Consider the following 15486-nt stretch of genomic DNA (forward strand, 5'->3'; position numbering starts at 1 on the left):
GCTGTGCGGCGTCACAGCGACGTCACACGGCAGGCGGTCAATAGCAATGGAGGCGAGGAGATGAGCAGGATGTAAACATCCCGCCCACCTCCTTCCTTCTCATAGCAGCCGGGACGCAGGTAATGAGATGTTCCTTGCTCCTGCGGCTTTACACACAGCGATGTGTGCTGCCACAGGAACGAGGAACAACATCGTACCTGTCGCTGCACCGGCATTATGGAAATGTCGGAGACTACACCGATGATACGATAACGACACTTTTGCGCTCGTTCATCGTATCAAAAAGGTTTTACACACTACGACATTGCAAGTGACGCTGGATGTGCGTCACTTTCGATTTGACCCCACCGACATCGCACCTGTGATGTCGTACTGTGCAAAGCCGGCCTTAGAATATGTGCAGGTGCACAAGATCAGGACTTGCTGCGTCCTGGACTTAGTAAGTCCTGACCTGCAGGGCCCCGAGTCTCCTCCTCAGGAGACCGCAGCTGCTTGTACCCACGATCAGGATTCGGGGCACTGCAGTCTCTCACTTGTGTTCTTCATATGGAGGACACTTGCGACTGCAGCAAACAATTGACATGCTGTGGCTCGGAAAGTCACACCGCAGGTCAGTGTTTGCTGCAGGAAAAACAAGCTCAGTGTAGTAGAATTACCATCCCCTATGCGTGTACTCTACAATGCAGCGTTTTGGACACAGCTGAAGCTTGCTGCGTGCAAAACTCTGTGAACACTGATCATGGGCACACAGCCTTATACATCTCTCCTGACTCACTATACTATTTTTAAGTACTGTGTGGAAAATCTCCAGCATATGATATATGATGCAGCTTAGCCTTTCTCTGTGCTTCCTGCTGTCAGGGAGAAACTTATCACAAGTAAATGAATGGTTTAATCTGCATTAAAACATATAACACACTTGAGACTCAGCAGTGTCTCAGAAAATAAGGAGAAACAGTTTGGACAGTACACATTGTTGAAGGAGTGGCAGCAACATGATTGTGTCTCTGCTTGTTAAATATCGTTCAATGCTATCGCCAAGTTTACCCATCAATAGAGTGGCAGAGGGTATAGTCCCAACTATAGGGACTATACCCTCTGCCACTCTATTGATGGGTAAACTTGGCGAGGGCTGGTGATTAGGGCACAACATCTTTATATCTGCAGGTTATTCCTATGGGGAACCTTGCCTTTGTTTGGGGATTTTCATCTTTTGCAGAGTCCCTTGTGGTTTAATAGTGGCTATGTGTCACGCTCCCCGGGTCCTCTGCTCCGCTCCCCGGGTCCCCTGCTCCGTTCCCCGGGTCCTCTGCTCCGCTCCCCGGCTCACCTGCCACGCTCCCCGCTCTCCAGCCTCCGGTGCCCGTACTTCCCAGGCCCCCTGGTCTCCGCTCCCGGCGCCCGACGGCTTCCCAGTCCCTGGCCGGCTCCCCTGCATCCTTCTCTCAGCTTCCTGCCCTGGCTTCTGGCACCCGGGCCGCGCGCATGCGCATTAGGGCGCGCGCGCGGTCACTGACCCTTTCTTAAAGGGCCAGTGTCAACTAACAGGAAATGATGCACACAGGTACAGGGTATATAGGGGGTTAATGTCCAAGGGAGCGGGGCCTGTTCTTCGTGTTTTCCCAAGCTAGGAGTCAGGTCTCCTTGTGTTTTGTGAGATACTTACCTCTCTGTCTTCTAGAGCCGATCCTGCATCGCCATCCGGTCCTGCTGTACCTCGAACCCCGAACGCTGCCCATCTGCCATCCTGACAGTCCGTACCATCTCGGATCCCTGCGGTGACCCGTCATCTCGCTCCAACGGTTCCGGACCCCACCTGACACCATCACGGCTTCCGAACCTGAGCTCCGTCACCCGGACCACCATCAGTGACCTCGTGGTCCCAGGGACTTCTCCATTTTCTCCCAGTGCACGGACTGTCCTGCTACCTAAAGTGCTCCGGCTACCGGACTCCTTTCCCTCATCCGGGAGTTCGGCCCAGTGGATCCACCTCCCGGGTCTGCCCGTCCATCTGGCCCTAACAGTAAGAACAGGCCATGGATCCCGCCGAAGCACTAGCGGCCTTGAATGAGGAACTCCAACGCCAGCGTGAAGTCCAGACCCGCATGCTGAATTTTATGACCTCCGTGGACGCCCGCTTGAACACGCTACAAGCCTCGGTCACATCTGCAGCGCCCCGGGCCTCCACTAGTCAAGTCACGACCCCCACTCCCGTGGCTGCCTCTTCGGATGCTTCCAGACTGCGTTTGGCCTCACCACCCCGGTACACCGGAGATCCCAAGACCTGCAGGGGGTTTATAAACCAATGCTCCCTCCATTTCACGCAGCTGCCACATCTGTTTGCCTCCGACCAAGCCAAGGTCGCCTTCATCATGTCTCACCTAGAGGGCGAGGCACTGGCGTGGATGAACCCCTTGTGGGAGAAGGAGGAACCTATGACCAAGAACCTCCAGGAGTTCCTGCAGGCCTTTCGCAGCACCTTTGACGAACCCGGACGCGCCTCCGCGTCTGCGTCATCACTTCTCCGGTTACGTCAGGGAACACTGACGGTGGGTCAATACGCCATCCGTTTCCGCACCTTGGCTTCAGAACTCGGGTGGAATAACGAGGCCCTAACCGCCGCCTTCTGGGAAGGACTATCGGGTCGAATCAAAGATGAGCTGGCTGGACGTGACGTACCGTCCACCCTGGACACCCTGATTACCCTAGCGACTCGAGTGGACATACGCTTTCAGGAGCGGTCCAAAGAGGTATCCCGTGAGAGACGTCCGGTACGGCATTCCTCTCCTCCACAGAAGCCCGCCGTACTCCAGTCAACGGCCTCTGGTGTCTCCGTCCATGAGCCCATGCAGATCGACCGTGTGCGACAGTCTGAACAACGTCGAGCAGAGCGGCTCGCCAAGGGTCTCTGCTTTTACTGCGGAGAGGGCACACACCTGCTACGCGCCTGTCCAGAGAGGTCGGGAAACTCCAAAGCCTAGGGTTGGTAGGAGAGGCCACCCTAGGTGCTGGGACTCTCTCAGACCCAGTTACATGGACTGTGCAAGTGACAACAGGAGAGACGCGGTTTACGGCTGAGGCGTACCTCGATTCTGGGGCAGCAGGAAATTTCATCCAGCAGGCCACGATGGACAAGTACCAGGTGCCTGTTACTCCACTCGCCAAACCTCTTGTGATTGCCTCTGTGGATGGGAGACCTCTCTCTGACACCATCTCCTGGATCACCAAGCCGCTTGAACTGCGTATCGGTGCTCTGCACACCGAGAACATCGCTCTCTACGTCCTCCCACATATGTCACATCAAATCCTGCTGGGCCTTCCCTGGTTGCGGACACACGAGCCTTCAGTCAGCTGGGGCACTGGCGATATCACTCGATGGGGGTCTTCTTGCCATGAGAGGTGTCTGAAGACCATACAACCTATCCGGCGACTTCCGGTTCCCGAGTCCCTACCGGGACTGCCCTCAGCCTATTGGTCCTTTCGTGGACGTCTTTGATAAGAAGGAGTCCGAAGTACTTCCGCCACATCGTCCTTACGATTGTGCCATTGACCTGCTCCCGGGAACTACACCACCTCGAGGACGGATATATCCACTGTCTCCAGCCGAAACAAGGGCCATGTCTACGTACATCACAGAGAGCCTGGCTAAGGGATTCATCCGGAGATCCTCCTCTCCTGCTGGAGCAGGCTTCTTCTTCGTAAAGAAGAAAGAGGGTGACCTACGCCCATGTATAGACTACCGGGGATTGAACCTAATCACCGTGAAAAACAAGTACCCCCTGCCGCTCATCCCCGAATTGTTTGATCGACTCAGAGGAGCTCGTGTGTTCACCAAGTTGGATCTTCGGGGTGCCTACAACCTGGTCCGTATCCGCTCAGGGGATGAATGGAAGACCGCGTTCAACACTCGCGATGGGCACTATGAATACTGCGTGATGCCCTTCGGCCTGTGTAACGCACCAGCAGTCTTCCAAGAATTAGTGAACGATGTGTTTCGGGACCTTCTCTACGTCTGTGTGGTGGTATATCTGGATGACATCCTTGTCTTCTCTCCGGACCTCCAGACCCACCGAGAGAACGTGCAACTGGTTCTACAAAGACTGAGAGAGAATCGTCTGTACGCCAAGTACGAGAAGTGCGTCTTCGAACAGTCTTCTCTCCCCTTCCTGGGGTACCTCATCACCGATACCGGACTGCAGATGGATCCAAAGAAGGTCTCCTCCATTCTCAACTGGCCTCCTCCTTCTGGACTGAAGGCAATCCAACGCTTTCTGGGATTCGCCAACTATTACCGCCAGTTCATTCCTCACTTCTCGGCTCTGACTGCTCCTCTCTCCGCCTTGACCAAGAAGGGGGCTAATCCAAAGGACTGGTCACCTGCGGCCGACGCCGCGTTTGGCTCTCTAAAGCGAGCCTTTGCCTCCTCTCCTGTACTCCACCGTCCAGAGTTAAACCGCCAGTTCACCTTGGAGGTGGATGCCTCCTCCTCGGGAGCCGGAGCAGTGCTCATGCAGAACTCCTCCTCCGGGAAGATGGTGACGTGCGGTTTCTTCTCCAAGAGCTTCTCCGCGCCTGAACGCAATTACACCATCGGTGACCAAGAGCTATTGGCGGTCAAACTGGCTCTGGAGGAATGGCGCTATCTTCTGGAAGGAGCAGTGTACCCTGTCATTGTTTACACGGACCACAAAAACCTGGAATACCTGCGTACTGCTCAGCGACTGAACCCACGGCAAGGCAGGTGGTCCTTGTTCTTTGCCCGGTTCGACTTCCAGCTTCATTTCCGACCCGCGAACAAGAATGTACGCGCTGATGCCTTGTCTAGGTCTTTCGTGCCCGTGGAACAGGAGGAAGAGACATCTCAACCCATCATCTGTCCAAGTAAGATTATTCCGGTGGCTCCTGTCACCCTGGCCCAGATACCGCCCGGGAAGACCTATGTCTCTGAGACTGACAGGCAAAAAGTGTTACACTGGGGCCATGCCTCGAAAACAGCCGGTCATGCAGGTCAGAAGAAAACATGGAGTGCTATTGTACGTCATTACTGGTGGCCATCCCTTCGCACGGACGTCACCTCTTTTGTCTCTGCCTGCTCCTCCTGTGCCAGGAACAAGACTCCCAAACACCTGCCATATGGCCGTCTTCTGCCTCTGCCCATACCCTCAGTTCCCTGGCAACACATAGCGATGGACTTTATTACGGACTTGCCATTGTCCTCCGGACACACAGTCATATGGGTCGTGGTGGATCGGTTCTCTAAAATGGCCCATTTCGTTCCTATGGCTGGACTGCCCTCTGCCCAGGAACTCGCGGACGCCTATATACATCACATCTTCCACTTGCATGGCTTTCCATCACACATAGTGTCCGACAGAGGAACTCAGTTCACCTCCCGCTTCTGGAGGGCTCTCTGTAAACAACTGGGAGTGACTCTGGACTTTTCTTCGGCCTACCATCCTCAGTCGAATGGCCAAGTGGAACGGGTCAATCAGATCTTGACCTCCTTCTTACGTCACTACGTCAACGCCCATCATGACGACTGGTCCACGCTTCTTCCTTGGGCTGAATTCTCCCATAACCACCACGTCAGTGAGTCCTCCTCCAGCTCTCCCTTCCATGTCGTTTACGGACTTCAGCCTACCATCCCATTGCCTGTATCCTCTTCCTCGGATGTCCCTGCTGCTGATGCTGTAGCCCGTGACTTTACAACCATTTGGGACTCAGTTAAGGCCTCCCTTGCACGTGCATCCCTGCGGATGAAGAGACACGCGGACAAGAGACGTCTGGATCCTCCGTGTTTCTCTCCGGGAGATCTCGTCTGGCTTGCTTCCAAATACATCCGACTGAAGATACCATCCTACAAGCTGGGACCTCGCTACATCGGACCGTTTAAAGTCCTCGGCAAGATCAATGAGGTCTCCTACAAACTACAGCTCCCGGCCACGATGAGGATACCCAACTCCTTCCACGTGTCTCTGCTCAAGCCGGTTGTCCTTGGTCCCTTCTCCGCTGCCGCCAGTCCGGCTCCTCCTCCTATTGCTGAGGACGACATCTATGCGGTAAGGGATATCGTGGCCATGAAGACCGTACGAGGTCGACAGTTCTTCCTGGTGGACTGGGAAGGGTATGGTCCTGAGGATAGGTCCTGGGAGCCCAGGGAGAACGTGGGCACTCCTCTGATCCGTGCCTTCCTGTCCCGGTTGCGGGGAGGGGGGCGTGGGGGGGGGTACTGTCACGCTCCCCGGGTCCTCTGCTCCGCTCCCCGGGTCCCCTGCTCCGTTCCCCGGGTCCTCTGCTCCGCTCCCCGGCTCACCTGCCACGCTCCCCGCTCTCCAGCCTCCGGTGCCCGTACTTCCCAGGCCCCCTGGTCTCCGCTCCCGGCGCCCGACGGCTTCCCAGTCCCTGGCCGGCTCCCCTGCGTCCTTCTCTCAGCTTCCTGCCCTGGCTTCTGGCACCCGGGCCGCGCGCATGCGCATTAGGGCGCGCGCGCGGTCACTGACCCTTTCTTAAAGGGCCAGTGTCAACTAACAGGAAATGATGCACACAGGTACAGGGTATATAGGGGGTTAATGTCCAAGGGAGCGGGGCCTGTTCTTCGTGTTTTCCCAAGCTAGGAGTCAGGTCTCCTTGTGTTTTGTGAGATACTTACCTCTCTGTCTTCTAGAGCCGATCCTGCATCGCCATCCGGTCCTGCTGTACCTCGAACCCCGAACGCTGCCCATCTGCCATCCTGACAGTCCGTACCATCTCGGATCCCTGCGGTGACCCGTCATCTCGCTCCAACGGTTCCGGACCCCACCTGACACCATCACGGCTTCCGAACCTGAGCTCCGTCACCCGGACCACCATCAGTGACCTCGTGGTCCCAGGGACTTCTCCATTTTCTCCCAGTGCACGGACTGTCCTGCTACCTAAAGTGCTCCGGCTACCGGACTCCTTTCCCTCATCCGGGAGTTCGGCCCAGTGGATCCACCTCCCGGGTCTGCCCGTCCATCTGGCCCTAACACTATGTATAACCTAATGCTACTGCATATCTAATTTCAACAATATGCTTTATGTATAGTGATGAGCGAGTACTAAAAAGCTCGGGTGCTCGAAGCTCGGGCCGAGCCTCCCAAGATACTCGTGTACTCGGCCCGAGCAACGAGCCCAATGTTATCCTATGGGAGACCCGAGTATTTTTGTGAAATGACCACCGGCAGCATGTAGAAACCCTAAAAATGGCACAAAAGTCTCAGAAGAGTGCTCAAATGACATGGCAACAGCATGGGGAAGACCCCTTGAAGCATTTATCACTCAAAAGTCACAGCTGTGAACAATTTTGGCCGCGTTTTACGCCATTTTTACGGACTCACCAGAAAACCTTCCAAAATGACACCAAAATGAATTTTCATGGCGGAAATGTTAAGGGCACATACCCAATAGTGAGATAGAGCTAATGTATGTTACTTTTTGCGATCAATACATGAAAGATTTTACGTAAAACATTGTGTGGCACTCCGATGTCCCTGAGAAGAGACGTACATAAAGGCCTCTGAGTCTAATGTGCCCATTTTGAGGAACTGAGTCTTTGTAGCATTTTCCTTTGCCAGGGCAGTCCAAAATTTTGAGGTTCACCAATGACCCTGCATACAGACGTGCATGAGGGCCTGTATACCTGAAGTGCCCATTGGAAGGAAGTGGGTCTTTTGTAGTATAGCCCTTAGGCAGGGCAGCCAAAAATTGGGAGGCTCCACGTTGTCCCTGGATAGAGACGTGCATGAGGGCCTGTAAACCTGAAGTGCCCATTGGAAGGAAGTGGGTCTTTTGTAGTATAGCCCTTAGGCAGGGCAGCCAAAAATTGGGAGGCTCCACGTTGTCCCTGCATAGAGACGTGCATGAGGGCCTCAAAACATTGTTCCCATTGCAAAGGAGCGGGTCTCCTGTCGTTTTAATGTCCATTCTGCAAAGAATGGGCGAAAAAATTTACCACTGGGGGTATACCTGAAACAAAGGCCTAACTCTTGTAACGGTCATCATGGTGGCACATGAGGAGAAGGAGGAGCAGTCCAGCGATTATCCAAAGTCCAGAAGTGTGTACCCATGGGTGACTGGAGGTACATGGCAAATTCCCGTTACAAACTTTAAATTCCGCTCTCATTTGCTGGTGGTGTGGTGAAGTCTGGCCCAATCCAACCCTTGTTCATCTTGATCAGAGTCAGCCTGTCAGCATTTTCAGTTGACAGGCGGGTGCGTTTATCTGTAATGATTCCACCTGCGGCACTAAAAACACGCTCTGACAAAACGCTAGCGGCAGGGCAGGCCAGGACTTCCAAGGCGTAGAGAGCCAATTCATGCCACGTGTCCACCTTGGATACCCAATAATTGTAAGGCACAGAGGAATGTCGGAGTACAGTTGTTCGATCTGCAAGGTACTCCTTGAGCATCTGGGCAAACTTAGGATTTCTTGTGGCACTACCCCGCACCTCAGGGCCTGTAGTACGTCAGGAAGCATTGTTGACCTTAGGGAGATCAACATATCCACTGCGGAGACACCATCACGTGTTTCTCAACGCAGTGATTCTAGAGCAACGCCCCCTGGGAAGTATGCAAATAAGAAAGCCGCGGAGACACCATCACATGTTTCTCAACGCTGACAGGAAACTAGCCAGGTCTTTCACCGGGAAGGAACAACCACGGGAAGGGCAGTCTCCAGTCAAGGAGACCACCTATACCAAACATGGTGTCCATCCACAGACAGCCGTTTCGGGGTATTTGCCCCTCATCAGTGTGGAGTAGGAATCTGGCTAGTGGGGGCAATGCCTAGTAAAAGACTACTTAAGCAAGCATTGTTGACCTTAGGGAGATCAACATATCCACTGCGGAGACACCATCACGTGTTTCTCAACGCAGTGATTCTAGAGCAACGCCCCCTGGGAAGTATGCAAATAAGAAAGCCGCGGAGACACCATCACATGTTTCTCAACGCTGACAGGAAACTAGCCAGGTCTTTCACCGGGTAGGAACAACCACGGGAAGGGCAGTCTCCAGTCAAGGAGACCACCTATACCAAACATGGTATCCATCCACAGACAGCCGTTTCGGGGTATTTGCCCCTCATCAGTGTGGAGTAGGAATCTGGCTAGTGGGGGCAATGCCTAGTAAAAGACTACTTAAGCAAGCATTGTTGACCTTAGGGAGATCAACATATCCACTGCGGAGACACCATCACGTGTTTCTCAACGCAGTGATTCTAGAGCAACGCCCCCTGGGAAGTATGCAAATAAGAAAGCCGCGGAGACACCATCACATGTTTCTCAACGCTGACAGGAAACTAGCCAGGTCTTTCACCGGGAAGGAACAACCACGGGAAGGGCAGTCTCCAGTCAAGGAGACCACCTATACCAAACATGGTATCCATCCACAAAGTAGTGTGGATGGATACCATGTTTGGTATAGGTGGTCTCCTTGACTGGAGACTGCCCTTCCCGTGGTTGTTCCTTCCCGGTGAAAGACCTGGCTAGTTTCCTGTCAGCGTTGAGAAACATGTGATGGTGTCTCCGCGGCTTTCTTATTTGCATACTTCCCAGGGGGCGTTGCTCTAGAATCACTGCGTTGAGAAACACGTGATGGTGTCTCCGCAGTGGATATGTTGATCTCCCTAAGGTCAACAATGCTTGCTTAAGTTGTCTTTTACTAGGCATTGCCCCCACTAGCCAGATTCCTACTCCACACTGATGAGGGGCAAATACCCCGAAACGGCTGTCTGTGGATGGATACCATGTTTGGTATAGGTGGTCTCCTTGACTGGAGACTGCCCTTCCCGTGGTTGTTCCTTCCCGGTGAAAGACCTGGCTAGTTTCCTGTCAGCGTTGAGAAACATGTGATGGTGTCTCCGCGGCTTTCTTATTTGCATACTTCCCAGGGGGCGTGGCTCTAGAATCACTGCGTTGAGAAACACGTGATGGTGTCTCCGCAGTGGATATGTTGATCTCCCTAAGGTCAACAATGCTTGCTTAAGTAGTCTTTTACTAGGCATTGCCCCCACTAGCCAGATTCCTACTCCACACTGATGAGGGGCAAATACCCCGAAACGGCTGTCTGTGGATGGATACCATGTTTGGTATAGGTGGTCTCCTTGACTGGAGACTGCCCTTCCCGTGGTTGTTCCTTCCCGGTGAAAGACCTGGCTAGTTTCCTGTCAGCGTTGAGAAACATGTGATGGTGTCTCCGCGGCTTTCTTATTTGTAGTACGTGAGGGGCTGAGAAAACTGTCCCACATCTTAAAGACTGTTCCCCAACCTCTGGCGGATTGGACTTGTGCCTCTCTCGGCTGTACGCCTTGGTTGTCCACTGATTCCTGACCTATGCCGCTAGCGTTTTGTGAGGGGAATGCTTTGCCTACTTCCGTGACTATGGCCTTCCGGAACTGCTGCATTTTGGTTGACCTCTCCGCCTCGGGAATAAGAGACATAAAGTTCTCCTTGTAGCGTGGGTCTAACAGTGTTACCAACCAGTAATGATTGTCGGCCAAGATGTTCTTAACGCGAGGGTCACGAGACAGGCAGCTTACCATAAAGTCAGCCATGTGCGCCAGACTCTTAACAGCCAGGACTTCAGTAGCCTGACCAACACGTTGACTGAACATGCTGTCCTCCTCCTCCTCCTCCTCCTTATCTACCCTGTCCTCTGGCCAGCCACGCTGAACCGAGGATATGACTGGTGTGGCATGTCATATCCTCAATTTGGCCGGAGATTTGCTCCATGTCTTCATCCTCCTCCTCGTCATAGTCCTCCACTGCACGTTGTGATGAGACGAGGCTGGGCTGTGTGTTATCACCCACACCCACTACTGTTTCTTCCTGCAACTCATCGCGCTCCGCCTGCAATGCATCATGTTTGGTTTTGAGCAGAGACTGTTTTAGAAGGCAGAGTAGAGGTATGGTGACGCTAATAATGGCGTCATCACCACTCACCATCTTGGTGGAGTCCTCAAAGTTTTGGAGGATGGTACATAGGTCGGACATCCATCTCCACTCCTCAGGTGTTATGTGTGGAGTTTGACCCATTTCCCGACGGCTTAGGTGATGCAGGTACTCAACAACTGCCCTCTTCTGCTCACATATCCTGACCAACATGTGCTGAGTTGAATTCCAATGCGTGGGGACATCACACACCAGTCTGTGAGCCGGAAGATGCAAACTTCGCTGAAAGCCGGCAAGGCCGGCTGAAGCAGTAGGTGACTTTCTAAAATGTGCAGACAGGCGGCGAACTTTTACCAGCAGATCAGACAGCTCTGGGTATGACTTTAGAAACCGCTGAACCACGAGGTTGAGCACATGGACCACGCATGGAACATGTGTCAGCTGGCCTCGCCTCAAAGCCGCCACCAGGTTCCGGCCATTGTCACACACGACCTTTCCTGGCTTTAGGTTCAGAGGTGTGAGCCAGTGATCTGCCTGCTGTTTCAGAGCTGTCCACAGCTCTTCTGCATTGTGTGGTTTGTCACCTATGCAGATTAGCTTCAGCACAGCCTGTTGCCGCTTCGCCGAGTCAGTGCTGCAGTGCTTCCAGCTTGGGACTGGTGTGGAGGGTACAGTGGATGAGGATGCGCAGGAGGAGGAGGCTGAAGAGCATGACATTCCGGAGCTGTAGAGTGTGGGTGAAACACTGACTGAGGTAGGGCCTGCAAACCTTGGTGTGGGAAGGACGTGTTCCGTCCCTCGCTCAGACTGGGTCCCAGCTTCCACAATATTAACCCAGTGTGCCGTCAACGAGATGTAGCGGCCTTGCCCACAAGCACTTGTCCACGTGTCTGTGATTAGGTGGACTTTGGGTGAAACAGCGTTGTTCAGGGCACGTGTGATGTTTTGTGACACGTGGTTATGCAACGCGGGGACGGCACACCGGGAGAAATAGTGGCGGCTGGGGACAGAGTAACGTGGGACAGCTGCTGCCATCAGGTCGCGGAATGCTTCTGTCTCCACCAGCCTAAAAGGCAACATTTCCAGCGCAAGCAGTTGCGAAATGTTAGCATTTAGAACTGTGTCATGTGGGGTGTTGGCAGTGTATTTGCGCCTGCGTTCAAAGGTTTGCTGAATGGATAACTGAACGCTGCGCTGGGACAAGGACGTGCTTGATGATGGTGTTATTTCTGCGTAGGCAACTGCAGGTGCAGGACCGGAGGAGGCTTGTTCGCAGGCAGCATGGACAGGGGATTGGCTCGCATGCACAACCAGCGAAGACGTAGCAGTGACATTAGCAAGCACTGCTCCTCGACTCTGTTGTACTTCCCACAAAGTCGGGTGCTTGGCTGACATGTGCCTGATCATGCTGGTGGTGGTCAGGCTGCTAGTTTTGGTACCCCTGCTGATGCTGGCACGGCAGGTGTTGCAAATGGCCTTTTTAGAATCATCTGGATCCAACTTAAAAAACTGCCAGACTCGGGAAGACCTAACATTTGTACAGGCACCTTGTGTCGTGTTGTTGTTCCGGGGAACGGTTGCCTGACTTCTGCCTGGAGCCACCACCCTGCTTCTTACTGCCTGTTGGGATGCTACGCCTCCCTCCCCCTGTGCACTGCTGTCCTCGCTCTGCATATCCTCCTGCCAGGTTGGGTCAGTTACTGGATCATCCACCACGTCGTCTTCCTCTTCCGCACCCTGCTCCTCCTCCTGACTTCCTGACAATTGTGTCTCATCATCGTCCACCCCTTGTTGAGACACGTTGCCAACTTCGTGAGAACGAGGCTGCTCAAATATTTGGCCATCTGTACATACGATCTCCTCATGACCCACTTCAACATGAGCTGGCGAGAGGCCAGAATGTGCGAATGGAAACATGAACAGCTCTTCCGAGTATCCAAGTGTGGGATCATTAATGTCCGAGGACGTGTACTCAGCCTTGTGGTAGGAAGGAGGATCAGGTTCTGAAATGTGCGGTGCAGTATCACGGCTACTGACACTTGACCGTGTGGAAGACAGAGTGTTTGTGGTGGTGCCAATCTGACTGGAAGCATTATCCGCTATCCAACTAACAACCTGTTGACACTGGTCTTGGTTCAAGAGCGGTGTACTGCTGCGGTCCCCAAGAATTTGGGACAGGACGTGCGAGCGACTAGATGTGGCCCTTTGTTGTGGCAAAATTAGAGCTTGCCCACGACCTCGGACTCTGCCTGCACCACCATCACGTCCACTTCCTTGTTCCTTGCCAACGCCCTTGCGCATGTTGCAATGCTGTGCTGACGTGTATTCACTAGACTTGGGCGTTATATCAAAGTTTGCAAATCGTGCACCTGTACGCTGCCACCGACAGGCACAGACGTGCGGTTTTTAAATGCAAGCACGGACGCACTAAGAACCTAACACAGGTTTTAGGAGCAAAAATTAAGAACTCTGACACTATCAGCCACTGCTGACTGACGTGTATTATACACTACACTTGTGCGTTATATAATATTTTTGTAAAAACGCACACAAGTGCACCTGTACGCTGCCACCGACAGGCACACACATGCGGTTTTTAAATGCAAGCACGGACGCACTAAGAACCTAACACAGGTTTTAGGAGCAAAAATTAAGAACTCTGACACTATCAGCCACTGCTGACTGACGTGTATTATACACTACACTTGTGCGTTATATAATATTTTTGTAAAAACGCACACAAGTGCACCTGTACGCTGCCACCGACAGGCACACACGTGCGGTTTTTAAATGCAAGCACGGACGCACTAAGAACCTAACACAGGTTTTAGGAGCAAAAATTAAGAACTCTGACACTATCAGCCACTGCTGACTGACGTGTATTATACACTACACTTGTGCGTTATATAATATTTTTGTAAAAACGCACACAAGTGCACCTGTACGCTGCCACCGACAGGCACACACGTGCGGTTTTTAAATGCAAGCACGGACGCACTAAGAACCTAACACAGGTTTTAGGAGCAAAAATTAAGAACTCTGACACTATCAGCCACTGCTGACTGACGTGTATTATACACTACACTTGTGCGTTATATAATATTTTTGTAAAAACGCACACAAGTGCACCTGTACGCTGCCACCGACAGGCACACACGTGCGGTTTTTAAATGCAAGCACGGACGCACTAAGAACCTAACACAGGTTTTAGGAGCAAAAATTAAGAACTCTGACACTATCAGCCACTGCTGACTGACGTGTATTATACACTACACTTGTGCGTTATATAATATTTTTGTAAAAACGCACACAAGTGCACCTGTACGCTGCCACCGACAGGCACACACGTGCGGTTTTTAAATGCAAGCACGGACGCAATAAGAACCTAACTGGTTTTTAGGAGCGACAATTACTGAGAAGTCTGACACTATCAGACACTGCTGACTGACGTGTATTATACACTACACTTGTGCGTTATATAATATTTTTGTAAAAACGCACACAAGTGCACCTGTACGCTGCCACCGACAGGCACACACGTGCGGTTTTTAAATGCAAGCACGGACGCACTAAGAACCTAACACAGGTTTTAGGAGCAAAAATTAAGAACTCTGACACTATCAGCCACTGCTGACTGACGTGTATTATACACTACACTTGTGCGTTATATAATATTTTTGTAAAAACGCACACAAGTGCACCTGTACGCTGCCACCGACAGGCACACACGTGCGGTTTTTAAATGCAAGCACGGACGCACTAAGAACCTAACACAGGTTTTAGGAGCAAAAATTAAGAACTCTGACACTATCAGCCACTGCTGACTGACGTGTATTATACACTACACTTGTGCGTTATATAATATTTTTGTAAAAACGCACACAAGTGCACCTGTACGCTGCCACCGACAGGCACACACGTGCGGTTTTTAAATGCAAGCACGGACGCACTAAGAACCTAACACAGGTTTTAGGAGCGACAATTGCTGAGAAGTCTGACACTATCAGGACTGTTTTAGACTGAGTACACCAGCCCCAGATATGATGAAGGCTGGTATACGGTCACCACTAGGAATGGCTATATACCCTGCCTGCCTGCCTGCCTGTATACTGCTACAATAGTCCTGACAAGGACTCTTTTGGTCACTAGCCTGTATTCCAACCTGGCTATACCCTGCCTGTATACAGCAACAATAGTCCTGAGAAGGACTCTGCTACTGTACTCCGACCTGGCTATACCCTGCCTGCCTGTATACAACTAGAATAGTCCTGAGAAGGACTTTTGGTCACACTGTTTGCAGCCCTGATACGGAAATAGCTATAAAGGGCCGCAAAACTTTCCCTGAAGCAGCGACACTCTCCCTGCACTGACTGTCTGGATAGCTGTGAGCAGAGCACAGCGCGCCCGCCGGTATAAAGGCTCGGTCACGCTGTGCAGGCCGGCCAATCACTGCAATTCCACAACTAACAGGGCTGTGGCATTGCAGTGGTCTGCCAGCCAATCCCTGCATGAGGGCTGGCTCTCAAAAGAGCGCCAACATGCAGGGATGAAGACCACGAGTACAGCACGAGTATCGCGAGAT

Source organism: Anomaloglossus baeobatrachus, chromosome 6, assembly GCF_048569485.1.
Source record: "Anomaloglossus baeobatrachus isolate aAnoBae1 chromosome 6, aAnoBae1.hap1, whole genome shotgun sequence".
Classification (NCBI taxonomy): Eukaryota; Metazoa; Chordata; class Amphibia; order Anura; family Aromobatidae; genus Anomaloglossus; species Anomaloglossus baeobatrachus.